The sequence below is a fragment of the Camellia sinensis genome, chromosome 10, assembly GCF_055761805.1.
Source record: "Camellia sinensis isolate YWXY chromosome 10, ASM5576180v1, whole genome shotgun sequence".
Lineage (NCBI taxonomy): Eukaryota > Viridiplantae > Streptophyta > Magnoliopsida > Ericales > Theaceae > Camellia > Camellia sinensis.
This window is the reverse complement of record NC_138970.1, coordinates 104,057,490-104,073,324: the sequence shown is the minus strand read 5'-3', so window position 1 is coordinate 104,073,324 and position 15,835 is coordinate 104,057,490.

The following is a 15,835-nucleotide window of genomic DNA, read 5'->3' as shown; positions in this document are numbered from 1 at the left end:
ATCTCCATAAAGTAGATGAACAGTGGTCGGCTGCCCAAAAAAGTTATTTCAACAAAAAAGAGTGCCGACCGGCAACAAAATATGTCGACCGGCAATAAAATGTGCTGACCGGCAACAAATAGTGCCGATGGCAGAAAAAAAACCAGCCAGTGGCCTCTAGCCACTGCCGGTGGTGTGTGGGGATGCCTCACAAGGCATTCCCTGCCCCTCCAAGGCAAAACACAAGTGTTCAGTGTGAAACCAGACACTAAACGGTCAAGTTCAGAGATCCTGAGGCAAGGCGCGCGAGCCGAGACTTCCGGGAACTCCAAACGAACACAAACATGGATAATCACCGAGTGTTCCAAGCGGTGACGTCCAAATCTTGAGGACGGTCAAAAATGGGGTGTCTACAGTTGCCCCTCTTTGACAGAACTCGAAAGTCATAACAATGACGGGAGTGAATGTCAAAGCCCAGAGACGACCCATTTTTGACAAGGCCGAAGACTTAGACAAACATGCAAGACAATCAAGATATGCGCCCGAAGGCAGGGGCAAAATGCAAGACAATGCAGAGAGCCGGACATAATTTATGATCGTGCAAAGAAAGCTGTAATAAAGCACACATGCGACAGTTTTAAGCTAGCATACACCGAACTACACTACAATGCAGAAAGGATGTAAGAGAATTATGCAATTCTCAATACGTCTCACTCGGGAGATACAATACCTGTGCGGCTCGTCTGGTTGCACCAGCCTCAAATGAACCGTACATACAATATCATGCCTGAAAGGAAAACAAACTTAACAGGTATAATATCGTTAGCAACATGCATAGTAGTATACTCGAGATACGTGACAGCGCAAAGCAAGTGGGGAGCATAACAATGCTGTGGAAATACAAACATGTAAGTGGAGCACGCGGTCTATGCCGGCAACGAAATTGATCATAAGCATGCGGTCTATGCAGGTAATGAAATCAACAATTTATGCGGTCTACGCAAGCAATGAAATTAATATGGGGTCTACCCAAACGAAACATGCGGTCTACGCAGGTAATGAAAATAATAATGCGGTCTACGCGATCAAAACATGCGGTCTACGCAAGTAAAGAAATTAATAAAGATGCGGTCTACGCAATCAAAACATGCGGTCTACGCAGGTAATGAAATTAATAAAGATGCGGTCTACGCAATCAAAACTTGCGGTCTACGCAGGTAATGAAATTAGTAATGCGGTCTACGCAAGCAATACATGCGGTCTACGCAGGTAATGAAATTAATAAAGATGCGGTCTACGCAATCAAAACATGCGGTCTACACAGGTAATGAAATTAATAAAGATACGGTCTACGCAATCAAAACATGCGGTCTACGCAGGTAATGAAATTAATAAAGATGCGGTCTACGCAATCAAAACATGCGGTCTACACAGGTAATGAAATTAATAAAGATGCGGTCTACACAATCAAAACATGCGGTCTACGCAGGTAATGAAATTAATAAAGATGCGGTCTACGCAATCAAAACATGCGGTCTACGCAGGTAATGAAATTAATAAAGATGCGGTCTACGCAATCAAAACATGCGGTCTACGCAGGTAATGAAATTAGTAATGCGGTTTACACAAGCAATTCATGCGGTCTACGCAGGTAATGAAATTAATAAAGATGCGGTCTACGCAATCAAAACATGCGGTCTACGCAGGTAATGAAAATAGTAATGCGGTCTACGCAAGCAAAACATGCGGTCTACGCAGGTAATGAAATGTACTGTTACTCAGCATAATTGAAACAATTTGTGGAATTCACAAGGCATGAAAAGGATACAGGGCGGGACATTCTTCGCACGCATCGAGCATTGTTCGCAGAAGTTGTGGCCTGAGGTCAACTCGAAGGTTCACATTTCAAAAGTGCGCGTCTTCACATGGTTTAAAGTAACGAAGGTGCGCAAACGCATCGTTGACCCGAACAAAGGTACGGAAGGTGCGCTGACCGCAAGGGGAGTTTCACTGGTATCAATTCTGATACTTTGCTTCCTTGTCACTCTATGCTTTACTTTCCTTTTTACTGGTAATTTAAGCACATTGCACTGCCTCGGGCAGGTTTTATTCTTTTTCAAAGTTACACATTTTGCAAAACACGTGATGGGAATGAAACAAACCATTTTGTTCAAAAGATGTTGCATTTGTGGACTTTCTGTGCATCGCATCGCAAGGTATCACACCACAATGTGAACGAATTTTACTTTGGAAATTTGCATCGTAATAATCAGGTAGTGAATCGACTTACAACTCGATAAGCAAATGTACAAAGGCATAATAGGACCAAACAAGCGTGAGTACAACTCGATAAACAAATCAAGAGTTCAAAGAGGGTGAAATACAACTTGATAAGCAAATGTATAATGACTTGTCAATCGGACAGGCGTGCCCTCGCAAGAATCGATCGCCGGAGAGGGGTTGGAGGTGGTGAAATTCCCCAATGCCTAGCATAAACAGCCTAGGAAACCAGAAGGAGGCCCATCGGCTTGGGGTAGAGACCACCGGCTGCAAGGAATGGCTACCGGCCATAAAATTGCTTGGTCGGCAAACTATTATGGCCGGTCGGCAAAACGTTTTGGCTGGCCGGCACTTAATGAGGGGATCGCCAGAATGTGGACACCTGTCCCCCACTCAACCTTATCTCCTATAAAAGATCCCAGCTTCGTAGTTTTTCTCATTTTCACACTGATTTGCTCCAATGGAAGAGTTTCTTGCTCAAAATCTCACAGCTTGGATTGCTAGCTTGGATGGCTCGGAAAAAGTGAATTTCCGGGGTTTCGGCATAAATGCACTATTCACTCTGGGCCGCACCCCATTGCACCTCCCGTTTCTTCATGCCGCGGCAAGGTTTTGGAATCCGGTGATGCATGTCTTTAGCTTCGCCGGGCAAGAGATATGTCCTACCTTTGAAGATTTCCGAGCCTTAATGGAGTCCGAGCGCGAAGAGGAGCTCCTGCCCCAACTTAATTTTGGTCATGCCCAATCCTTAAGGCGCATGTGCGGATTCAGCATGCGTGATGCTCGGTCCCTAATTTGTGATGGGATGCTGGACATTCCGAGTTTGGCCAATCGATTTTCTGATGCTGGTGATCGCAACAACCATCACTGGCAAGGCTTCCGGCGACACGCCCTCTGTTTGTGCATGCTATCCCATTTTCTATTTGTCTCAGGCTCTGGAGGGGCTAGTGTCCGGCTGATCGAGGTTGCCCAAGGCTTGAGGGAGGGCAAGAGCTGTATTGCTATGACTCTGGCCGAAACGTTAATGGGCTTAGACGCCTTTTATCGCCATGAGACGACCAGATTAGCAGGAAGTCCACTACTACTACAGGTAATGTTTCCCACCCAATCTCGCATTTATGTTTTGCTCACATCACTCGGCCCTCAAGCTCGGTCTTTTCTCACAAAACCCCATCCTCACTTTTCTCTCATCGTACATCTCTCTATTCTTTACTCTCTCATTTTTCATCCCTTCCCAGGTATGGTTGATGGACAAACTGCAGGTTGTGGACTCTTGCCCAGCATATTCAGCTCGCGGCTATTTCTTCCGGCACCGTCTAGTCAATGCCTTGGATGAGGGATGGTGGTTCGCTTGGATGTGCCGTTTGTCCACAGACCGTATTGCTTGGCGGTGCCCTTGGCTGAACCTCCCGGCAATGAGTTACAACATGCCCCGGCAGACTGGGATTCAATTGGTTGGTCTCACTTACTGTGTATTCTATTTCCCATTTCGGATTCGACGCCAATTTGGCCATGATCAGACCTGCCCGCCAGAGGGGATAGAGTATCCTGCTGCATTCCCAACCCGAGGCGCACAGCTTGCTTGGCAGGCCACCGCGTGGAGGATGAGAGAACTCCTGGCCCCCGCTCTTACTTTCAGTTGCACTTTGTCTGACGAGTGCGTGGATTGGCTCAACAAAGAAGCACAGATTGGGCCCAGCTTGGCATCAGAGGCTTCGACTAGCTCTGGGAGGGGGCGCAGGAACACCTGACTTGACTATGCCCCAGATTTATTGCTTTATTAGTACTTCCAAGTTTTCTTTATGAATGTAATAAAAAGCAACTTCAATTGTATGCAAGAGCAGGAGAACTCTGTTTTGAAATCAATGAAATTGAAAGTTGTGGTACTGAAAATTTTCCGTTTGGTCCAAAAATGGTCAAAGTTGTAAAAGATTATTTGAACGAAATCAGCTTTATTAAAACTTCTCAAAAACATTTTTGATGTGGATCAGAACTGGACACGCCTGAGATCTGTCACTGAGATGCACAACCCCAGATCCCCGCAACTGGAAAGTTGCCCCTAGTCTGAAGAGCGCCGCAGCACTGCACAGCAACAGAAAGTTGCCCCTAGTCTGAGTAGCACTGTACTGGGGATTCCAACGAATGCTGATAGACAAAGACGACTGAGATGATCAAATGGACAAAGTTGATCGGGGAAGTGTTATGGCTGAACTTCAGGATGAAGCTGCCTACGTATCCCAAGGATGGGAATCAAGCCTTACGTAGTTCCAGTTTAGGTTCACTCGAGTATTTTCACTCTCCTTTTGCGCTCTAACTTTTGCCAAGGCCGCCCTTTGCGGGTTTTCAGCCTTGCGAGCTCAGTTTTTATATTTTCTAATTTTTTGTGCTCTGACTTTTGCCTAGGTCGCCCTTTCGGGTTTTCGGCCTAGCGAGCCTCTCAAGGGTAGTATTTCTTCAACTTGTCCATGTTGATCGGTTGGGAGAATTCTAAGCCATCTAAGTTCATCAGAACCACAGCTCCACCTGACCAGATTGCTTTGATGATGTAGGGACCAGTCCAATTGGGTCTGAACTTGCCCCTCGGGTCGTGGATGGGAGCTTGGTTGTCCTTGAGCACCAAATCCCCTTCCTTTAGATTTCTGGACTTAACCTTCTTGTTGAAAGCCCGCGCAATTCTGCGTTGATAACTTTGGACGTGGTACAGTGCTTTCAGCCTTCTCTCGTCAAAGAGCATGAGTTCCTCAAACCTGCTCTGCTGCCAATCTGCCTCAGCTATCTGACACTCAGCCAGCACCCGTAAAGATGGAACTTCAATTTCAATAGGTAGAACGGCCTCCATTCCATAAACTAACGAATACGGAGTCGCTCCGGTAGAAGTTCTAATTGAAGTCCTGTAGCCCCACAGAGCAAACGACAACTTATCTGGCCAATCTCGGTAGGTCTCCACCATCTTCCGCAGTATGTGCTTGATGTTCTTGTTGGCGGCCTCAACTGCTCCGTTGGTTTGCGGCCGGTATGTAGATGACTTATGAAAAGCCACGTTATACTTTTCCAACAAGTCAACCACTTCTTTCTTAAAGTGGGATCCATTATCCGAAATAATCTCGTTTGGCACCCCGTAGCGACAAATGATGTTGTTTCTGATGAACTTTGCGACGTGTGACGCCTTCAACATCGCGTATGATTGGGCCTCGACCCACTTTGTGAAATAATCTATCGCTACCAGGATATACTCATGTCCGTTCGATCCCTTCGGGGTAACAGCTCTGATCACATCAATTCCCCAAACGGAAAATGGCCACGGGGACGTCATGTTGTACAGCTTGGATGGTGGGATGTTCATACGGTTTGCATGGATCTGGCATTTGTGGCATCGCCGAACAAAGCCGATACAATCCTCTTCCATGGTTGACCAGTAGTAACCTTGTCTGAGGATCTTTCTGGCCAGCATTACTCCATTCATGTGCGCACCGCACTCCCCTCCATGGATGGCCTCCATTAGGCGCTTCGACTCTTCAGCTTCTACACAGAGCTTATGCATTCCCAGATGACCCCTTTTGTACAGCTTACCCCCGCAGATGATGAACTGAACAACCATTCTTCTAATGGCCCTCTTATCCTTGGCACTTGCCCCTGGTGGATACGTCTCCTTTTCTAAGAAGTTCCAAATGTCGTAATACCAGGGGTTGTCATCTTGAGCCTCATCTATGGCGGAAATCGACTCGTATGCCGGTGCAAACTTCTGATCAATAATGACCAGACGCATCCGGACTCCGGACGGGATGTCTATCATGGAAGATAGAGTTGCTAGTGAATCAGCGAACCTGTTGTTCTCTCTTACTAGGTGGGTGAAATTTAACTTCTCAAATCGAGGAATTAGCAAATCCAAGGTTTGGTGGTAAATTATCATCCTTTCTTCTTTGACTTTCCAGTCTCCTTTTGCTTGAGATACAACAAGGTTCGAGTCCCCAATGACGTCCAACCGTCTTGCCCCTAGTTCCAGGGCCGCTTCTAGGCTAGCAATACATGCCTCATACTCTGCCTCATTGTTCGAGACTTTGAACTGGAGCTTGAATGCTAAAGGGATACGGGAATCGTCAGGCGCTATCAGCAACACCCCTATCCCATACCCATACTGGTTTGACGCTCCGTCAAAGTACATCATCCAAGTTTCATCCTCGATGTGCAGAATGGCTTCATCTGGGAATAGGTACTCAACCGCTTCATCCCCTTCAACCGGGTGGTCGGCAAGGAACTCCGCTACCGCTCTTCCTTTCACTGACTTGTGTGTTACATACTTCAAGTCGAATTCAGAAAGCAATAGCAGCCAACGGGCCAGCCTACCCGTAAGTGCTGGTTTCTCGAAAAGATATTTGATGGGATCCAAATGTGAAACCAACATTACAGAGTGAGCTAATAGGTAGTGCCGCAGCTTCCTGGTAGCCCATACCAAGGCCAAACAAGCCTTCTCCAGTGGTGTATAGCGGGTCTCGTAATCCAGCATCTTCTTGCTCAGATAGTAGATGGCCCTTTCCACTCTGTCCTCTGACTCTTGCGCGAGCATGCAGCCCATGGTAGTCTCAGTTACCGAAAGATACAATATCAACGGTCTCCCCGGCTCTGGTGGTGACAACACGGGCGGGTTCTGTAGATACTCTTTGATCTGTTCAAAAGCTGATTGACATCGGCCGTCCCATTGGAACTTCTTTCCTTTCTTCCGGAGACCAAAAAGTGGTTCACAAGTCAAGGTTAATTTAGAGATAAACCGTCTTATGAATTGCACTTTACCTAGAAAGCCTCGCACCTCCTTTTCAGTCCTCGGTGGTGGCATTTCTAAGATGGCCTTGATTTTGGAAGGGTCGACCTCGATGCCCCTTTGTGTAATCAGAAACCCTAGCATCTTCCCTGCTGTAACACCAAAAGTACACTTCTGGGGATTCAACCGCAGCCGAAACTCTCTGATCCTTTGGAAGAATTTTTGTAAGGCGGTGTAGTGGCCTTCTCTTTCTTTGGACTTGACAATCATGTTGTCCACATACACCTCGACCTCTTTATGGATCATATCATGCAAGATCGTGGTTGCTGCCCGTTGATAAGTAGCTCCAGCGTTCTTCAACCCAAATGGCATCACTCTATAACAATATGTACCCCACGGGGTAGTGAATGCAGTCTTCTCCCGGTCTTCAGGTGCCATTACTATCTGATTATAGCCTGAGAAGCCATCCATAAACGAAAGCAAGGCGTGTCCTGCCGTGAAATCTACCAATTCATCAATGTGCGGCAAGGGAAAGTCGTCCTTCGGATTGGCCTTGTTCAAATCTCTGAAGTCTACACAAACCCTAATTCTGCCGTCCTTCTTCGGCACAGGAACAATGTTGGCCAACCAAGTCGGGTATTTGGATACCAACAGGAAGCCTGCATCAATTTGCTTGGTGACCTCTTCCTTGGTCTTAAGGGCCCAATCAGGACGGATCCTTCTGAGCTTCTGTTTGACAGGTCGGGCCTCGAGATCAAGAGGGATCCGGTGCTGTACAATCTCAGGATCGATTCCAGGCATGTCTTCGTAGGACCACGCGAAAACATCTTTGAAATCTTTTAATAAAGCGACTAAACGCTCGCGTTCCTCAGAAGACAACGTGGACCCGATCTGGACCAGCCGTGGGTCCTTCTCAATACCAACATTCACAGTAGTGATTTCATCCATTAAGGGTTTAACAAATCTTTCCTGCTCTTGATCAATTAACCGTTGCAAAATCGGAGGAATTTCTTCCTCGTTGTTTTCATCAAAATTTTGAAAATCCTGATTTAAGCAATAAATCAAAGGCACAGAAAAATACTCCGAAACCACATTAACGTCGTTCTCATTAAATACTTCCGAGCCGTCGGATTCCTCTGTTACAACAGACTCAAAAGAAAATGAAAATGACGACCTAGACAGGATTGTGGCATCCGGGTTATCACCCCCAGGAATACCGGACTCAGACTCAGTTGAGCTGGAACCTGATTCCGACGTACAAGATTCGGTGGAATCAGATTCCGGCTCACTACCTGACCCGGTGCTGCTAGATAAAAAGCCTTCTTCATATTGCCAGATGAGAGAAGGTGCGATGGACGCATCCAAAATAGCTGATGGTAGGCCTGCAGCCGCTTCATTCCCAATCACACATACCGAGGAGCTATCCCCCAAGCACCTCTGTTCGATCGGAGGATCTGAAAGCAGACACGCCAGCGCTGCCCCCATTTCATTTTCAGCGTCCTCAGACTGTACTCCCCTACTTTGCTCAGCCTCAGCCGATAGATCTGCCTGCCCTTCGGCGATGTCATCCTCAGGTAACTGTAAATCAAAGAAGATCTCAAACCCCGGTACGCGCTTCTTCTCCGCGTTGAGCCATGGCTCTGGGAAGCCATAGAACGGAAAGTCCTCCCCCTCCCGGACGAAGCGTCCGTTTAGGGTCCCCCGAATGGGCTGGTGCATCAAGTCAAAGGGCTTCCCCATCTGTTTCGCTCTGGCCCTTCCGGCCATTTCCTTTCCTTTTCTTATCCAATCCTCTTTGGTGGGTAGGTAGCCCAAACCAAAGGTATGAGGGTTATGCGGCACTTCGGCCAATGTTGCGACACCTTTTCGGCCGCTCTTGCCCAATCCCATCCCGGGGATGTGCTGGAGTTTGTTCATGAGATAGACTGCTTGGGCACTGACATATACCCCTTCATTAGCTGCCATGATGTCCTGTACAACCCGAGCCTCAGCCAAGGTAAAACCTGATATGAACACATCTTCCATACCGTGTTCAATTTCTAGAACAGGCGTGGCTACTTCTGGCGGCGGATGAATTGATGAATTTCCGAAGACAATGGCTACTCCCTTCCCATAGGGGTATTTCACCACTTGATGCAGGGTAGAGGAGACCGCCTTTACCTGATGCAGCCACGGCCGCCCCAAAAGTAGGTTGAACGTTGCAGGAACCTCCAAGACATGGAAATCTATCTCGTGTTGTCCCGGCCCAACCTTTATTTGAATCTTAACTATTCCCATTACTTCCCGGCTTGTGTTGTCATACGCCCGAATTACCTGGGCCGTTGGCACGAAATCCGCGACTTTCAAACCAATCGCATAAGCTGTCCTTGCCGGGCAGACGTTGATGGCCGACCCCGTGTCGACAAGCACAACGGGTATCCATTTATCCCTGCACTCCACAGAGATGTAGAGTGGCTTGTTATGGTTCGCACCCTCGGGTGGCAGTTCTTTGTCAGAAAAACTCAATGCTGGGGAACTTCCTCCCGAAAAGACTAAGCCCACCAGTTGTTCGGGCGTGGTGTCTATGGACAGCTTGGCCTTGTCCATGGCTGTAAGGATGACTTGTCTATGTACTCGAGAAGCCATAAGCAGTCCCCAGATGGAGATGTCTGCTTGTATCTTTTTCAATTGTCTCAATACGGCCTCATCCTCGAGTTGCTTTTCCTTTTGCTTCTCTGCCTCCTTATCTTTTCCAGACGCCTCTGGTTGATCTAGGTGTGGAGGCTTGAAATACCGTCCACTCCTAGCCATGTGATCGACTTCGCCGATATACCAGGTATCATCTGGTTGGTTACCTTCCCAATCTTCGTCCGTGTGGGCCAGACATAGATCGTCGTCTTTCCACCACATACCATCTGCAGCCGACAGGCATCTGTCTGGTTCTGGCATAACTATCCCGATATTTGCAGTACCTTTTATCCCTATGCTCGCAGCATTCTCCATTTCTGTGCTTGTGGCAATCTCAACCCCCACGTGGCCTTTTTCCTTCCTGACCCTCTCAGAATCTTCGAATCTTTCCTGTTCTGACAGTGTCAATGCAGTAGATTGTTCAATGATCCCTGTACTCAAAATGCTCCATTCCTGAGCGAAACTCTCGACACCGGCGCTCTCCGGTGATGTATTCTGTTCTTCGACCTTCCCAGCTGTTATTGACGCTTCTGCCCCTGCCGGGCCTTGTTCTGACTGAAACCCTCCTACCACATCTGGCTGATCATCCAACCATCCCGTGGCCTCAGCCGATTCCTCATAATCGAACCAGTTGACGGTTGGGTCTTCTGGATCTTGGTTATCGTAAAACTGGAACTTGGCAAGATCCTCTTCCACAGCTGTCAAATCATCCGTTCCCTGTCCTGGACTGTCCCCTTGGATTGCACACAGCTCTTCCCCGGCTGGAAATTCGACATCTGGTCTATTCTGGCCCATTGGTGAAATGTAGTCACTTGGACTATAAGCGTTCCCGACATCACTTCCAGATTCCGCAGACTCTAGCTCGACAATCTCTTTCCTGTTCTCTATGGTCACCACCACTGGCTTGGGTTGGGTTATGGAGACGTCCATCATGCACAAATCGGTGCTATCAGGAAGGAAAACCTCCGGCTTAGGCAGGTAGAAGGGTGTGATATAGATACTAGGATCGTAGGATGCGACCCCAGTGTGGATGAAATTGATTCTTTTGGGTGGTGGAGCTTGGTTATGTGTGGGGAGAGGGTTTGTAGTAACATTAGGTTTTTCAGGGGGTAAAATCACCCCATTATCAATGAGATCTTGGATCTCATGACGCAATCGAAAGCACAGGTCGGTGTCGTGACCGTGCTGCTGGTGGAACGCACAATACTTGGCTGGATTGTGGGCGGCAGGGAGTCTTTCGGGTAAGGGCCGCGGCTCTAGGGGCTTCAGATGCCCTTTTCTGATCAAAACCCCCAAAGCTTTGGATAGGGGCATATAAAGCGGAGCGAAGGTTCTGGTATTTCTGGGAGGGTATTTGGTTGTTTGAGGGTTGCTTCCGGACGCACCGGAGAATGGTGTGGCTGCCGTAGTTCTTGGGGAAGGGTTGGTGGTGACCATACTCACTTCGGAGGTCCTGGCAGTTGTAGCGCCACTCGGGCCTGCGGTAGTATTTCGATTGAAAGTTCTGCGGGGTTGCTCTCGGTCATTATCAATCAGGCCTTGTTTTAAGGCATCCTCGATCTGCACCCCCATTTCATGTAGATCAGCAAAAGTAGAGAAGGGGATTACAATCATCTTCTGCATTAGCTTCGGCTGAAGATTGCGCACAATCATCCGAATCTGGTCCTTGTCCGTGGGTCTTAAGGTCATCATCGAAGCCTTAGCCCACCATCTGGTTACAAATTCTGAGAAACTCTCCTTGGTTTCTTGTCTCGTTGTCTCGAGATCCCGGGTCGTGATCTCAATTTGTGTGTTATACGAGTACTGCAGGATGAAGGCCTCAGCCATCTCGTCCCAACTTCTCTTGACGTCATCTTCCAATTTTGCATACCATGCGACCGCTACACCCGACAGGGTCCGGCCAAATAAAGACAGCTTCTGCAATCTGGTGAGGCCCATTGGCCTTAGGACGTCTGAAAATAGTCGTAAGTGTACCATGGGATCCTCAGATCCGTCAAAACGATCGATTTGCGGCATCTTAAACCGATCTGGCAGCGTCACGGCTGCGTCAGTGTATCCGTCTCCAATGTCCGGAATGGACTTCGTACCCTGAGATTTCTTGAACAGCTTTTCAAGCTTGTGCATTTTCAATGCCACGGGGTCTACTTCGGACTCGAAAGGAGAATCTGATAGATTGATAGGAGTGGGTGCCTTGGATTGTTGAGGTAGAATCGGGGGCGGAGCTGGCCCCGTTGGGATGTCCGTATCTTCTTGGACATTCCGGGCGTTTGGAGTCTCTTCGGGTATCGAAACCCTTAGTGGGGGAGGGACTTGCTGTGAAGCTGACGTCCCAGTTTGCTGCTGCAATCTCACAATTAACTCCGCTTGATCACCCATAACTGTGGCTTGTTGTCTGGCGAATTCTGCCTGTCGGACAGCATCCTGCTGCATCATTTTCATGCTTTCCTGAAGTTGGCGCACCATCTCCTCTAAGCTAGCCATACTATTCTGCTCTGGTTGAATTACTGGTATACGTTCTCTCTCTGTAGGTGAAACAGGACCCTGATCCCTACTGAACTCAGGTGGGGTAGATAAGGCCCTCTGAACTGACTGTTGAACCGATGCCCTCTGCCTAGTTGCCTTTCGTTTAGTAACCGGGGGTAGAGAGTGGTACATCGGTTGTCCTGCTATCAGATCCTCAGATCGATGGAGTCGGCGACCTCTGATCCAGAGTGCTTGGGGGATGTCTACTGGGTTGGAAGCAATGATGCTAAACTACCTAGCAAAAAGATAAATAAAGCAATAAATAAACCAACAACCGGACAGCACAACGGCATAAAATAAACATATAATACACAGTTGAGTATCCATAATACATAGTCAATAAGCCGAACACACCGTCCCTCGATACTGATCACTGTTCTCCAAAATCTCTGTTCCCAAAACTGAACCTGATACCCGCAGATAACTGATTCATAAACTGATACCGATGCCCTCAGGCCTATTACTCAGTCCTGCAAACTGACATGCACGTTCCTGTAGAGCCACACTCTAAAAGCACATAGCAAGTAAAGAGAGCCAAAACACCCCTATATTGGGGTAGGGTTTCCTTGTCCTATTTTGTCAGGAGCTAGGGTTTCACTATGCACGCAGCAGTTTTCAAACAACCTAACATCGGGTAAGCAGCCTGTCCTAATTTGGAATGGTCACTATGGATCCGAATATACACTAGGTCGAATGGTCGAAAAGGGTACCCCGGTAAACTGGGGTTTGTGTTCCCATGCTGTCAGAGCCCATAGCCGGTCAACCTTATGGTCATGCCTTGACAAGACAAGCCTCCGGCAAACCGTTCAAGAATGGCAGATGGCAAACACTGTGTTCCTAGGCGCACCAATGCACATGCAATGCAAAGAAACACATAAATGAGATCACAACAGGATATCACGAGTTCGAGTTAAGCTCTCTAAAATCCCCAACAGAGTCGCCAGAAACTGTAGACGCGCCCGCGGAGGGGGGCCTTATGCTACTACAGTTCGGGCTCGATTTTGTTACGGTTCTAAATCTAAACCAAAGAGTCCAAATCCGGCAAATCGTTTTGAGAAAACAGATTTTGAAAGAAGTGCCAAACATGGACAGCTTTGCCAGATACAGAGTCGCCACCTAAATATTTTATTAAGGGGGAATTTAGGAAACCCTGACTCGGTGCCAAAGGCCACGTGTCCGTCATCACCAAAGTTGCCTCGGCTCGGGAACTTGGGTACGATAGGAGAAGGTCAGCTATGAGCACCCCCTCTCGCCCGGTCCGGAGACCGGCCTCTACTAACCGTGATATTCTGTTTTGAAAACGTTTATGTGTTCTTATTCTGGTTATTAGCCTAGAATTACTATGTTATGCGCACAGCAAACAAGTATAGACTAGATTGCCTAATTTGGGAATAAACATTGCATATCCGTTTGCTTTGGAAATATTTTGGATTTTGCTACTCGCAAGTAGGCTAAAACACGAATTTCAATGAGTTTTTCCAACTCAAACAATCCAACATTCACCCACAGGCATTCAAACAGTTTAACACATAAGCATTTAGCCGCATAGCAAGCATACTGTCATGTTAACATTCACACACATGCGAGATGCTAAAGCATAAATACTTACATCGTACTCCGTGCCAAAACAGTAAACTAGTTAGCAAAGCGTGCGTGTCCTAGTTCATGTTAAATTGCCTAATGCAACACATACAGGATGCAATTTAGATAGGCTCGGTTAACCTAAGCATGGCATATGTAATGCGATCAATTATCACATATTCGATTTATAAATTGAAGTACAAATGCAGTTAACGTGATGTACCGAGCCTACTGCATGCAGTACAAATGCATGAATGCACGCATGCATAGCATAAGGTATGCTAAATTAAACATGCCCTAATCTACCATTATAAGCAGGTAAATAAAAGGGAAGAAAGACGTGAGGTTGGAAGACATACACACACTCACGCACACTTATTACATAATTGCCCTCACTCGGAGGGTACAAATAAATATTACAGTCCCAAATGATAAGCAAATAAAATTATTACAGAATTTCTAATTAATTAAAAGAAAGGATGCAAAAGAAAGAAGAGGGTGGCCGCAGCCTCTGCCTCGGGATGCGCAGATGATGCATGCTCGGAACTTGGCTCGCCCGAAAAACCCGTACCGTACCCCTGCCACCTCTGTTTGTACTGCCCTGTCTCTCTGAAAAATCGCCAAAACTCCAGAACAGGTTCCTTGCATGTTGCAGAGCACCACCGGCCAGGCAGAATTCCCACCGGCAGTCCAGGATTTCCATCGGCATTATTTTGATTTGCCGGCCATTCAAACGTTGCCGGTCGGCACTTAATTCTGCCGGTCGGCAGAAACTTCCTGCAGAAGACAGTTTTAACAGCAAACAGAGAACAGACAGTGCATGGCATGGGGTTTTCAGGCACATGTGAGCATGGTCATGCTTCCTATCATGTTTTGAACTCAAGGAAGTATGACCTTCGATCCTCGAGCCATCAATGGTGCATGATAACCCAAAGGATCAAATTTGCCACTTAATGTAAGGATGCATGCAACAAACAAAATGAGAACCAAAGCCTTATCAAGTCGGAGTCAAAGACCTCGGTGACCGGGAATCAAGGCACATTACATCACTTGTAGTATGAATGTTCCTTGATTCTCACACTGGGTTTGACACCCCAAACCAAGTAATGCAATGCATGTTATGCAAACATGGCTCAAATGCAACATGACACCAATTATGGAAGACATAGCAAATGTTATGCAACTATCATGACAAATATGCAATGCTAAGCATGCAAGGTGCAAATGTGATGCAAACATGGACCAATTTGCCATAAAGTTAGCATGGGACTACAAATTAATGAAACAATTATGTAACAAACATGAGACAAGCATGCAAGAGGGCCTTAAAGTGATAAAGGTGCAGGCCTTGATTCACCTCAAAACAGTACCAAAAGTGCTCAAAATGATGGACAAACTCTCATGTCAACATGCAAGCCAATAGACCCAAGGTTAAGGCACCAAAAGGGCCACTTCATTTCCAACAACAAGACCAAATCATGGCATGGTTTAGACAAGTAAAAACAGAGTTTTTGCAGACAAAATAGGACTCCAAACCTTCCTAATATGGCAGCCAAAATGACTCCAAAGGAGTGTATGCACCAAGGCTCAAATGTAGGCATAAAAGGGTACACCCTCAAGGCACAAAAGGAACGACGAATGCAAGCATGCTAGCATGATTTAGGGACTGAAATAACATGGCAAACAACTTCAACTCATTAAAGTGGACCAACTAAGGCATGCTTGTGACTCATATACTTGAGGGCTCACAAGCCAAAATGCATAGCAACCATATCAAACATGTCAAGCATGACCAAATGGATAACCAACAGACTTTAAGCATGGAAAAATAGTGCTAACATCTTCATGGAACCAAGCCAACACATGCAAAAATCATGGTCTAAACACAAGGGACATTTCTAGGCCAAATGGAGCAATACAAAGCAAGTACTACAAGCATACAAGGAGGCACAAATCCGGCCCAAAACAGAGGTTACATATGACCTAAAACATCCAAAAAACTTCTGAAATAAGGCTCAAGATGATCAAACATACATGCTACCTTTTTAG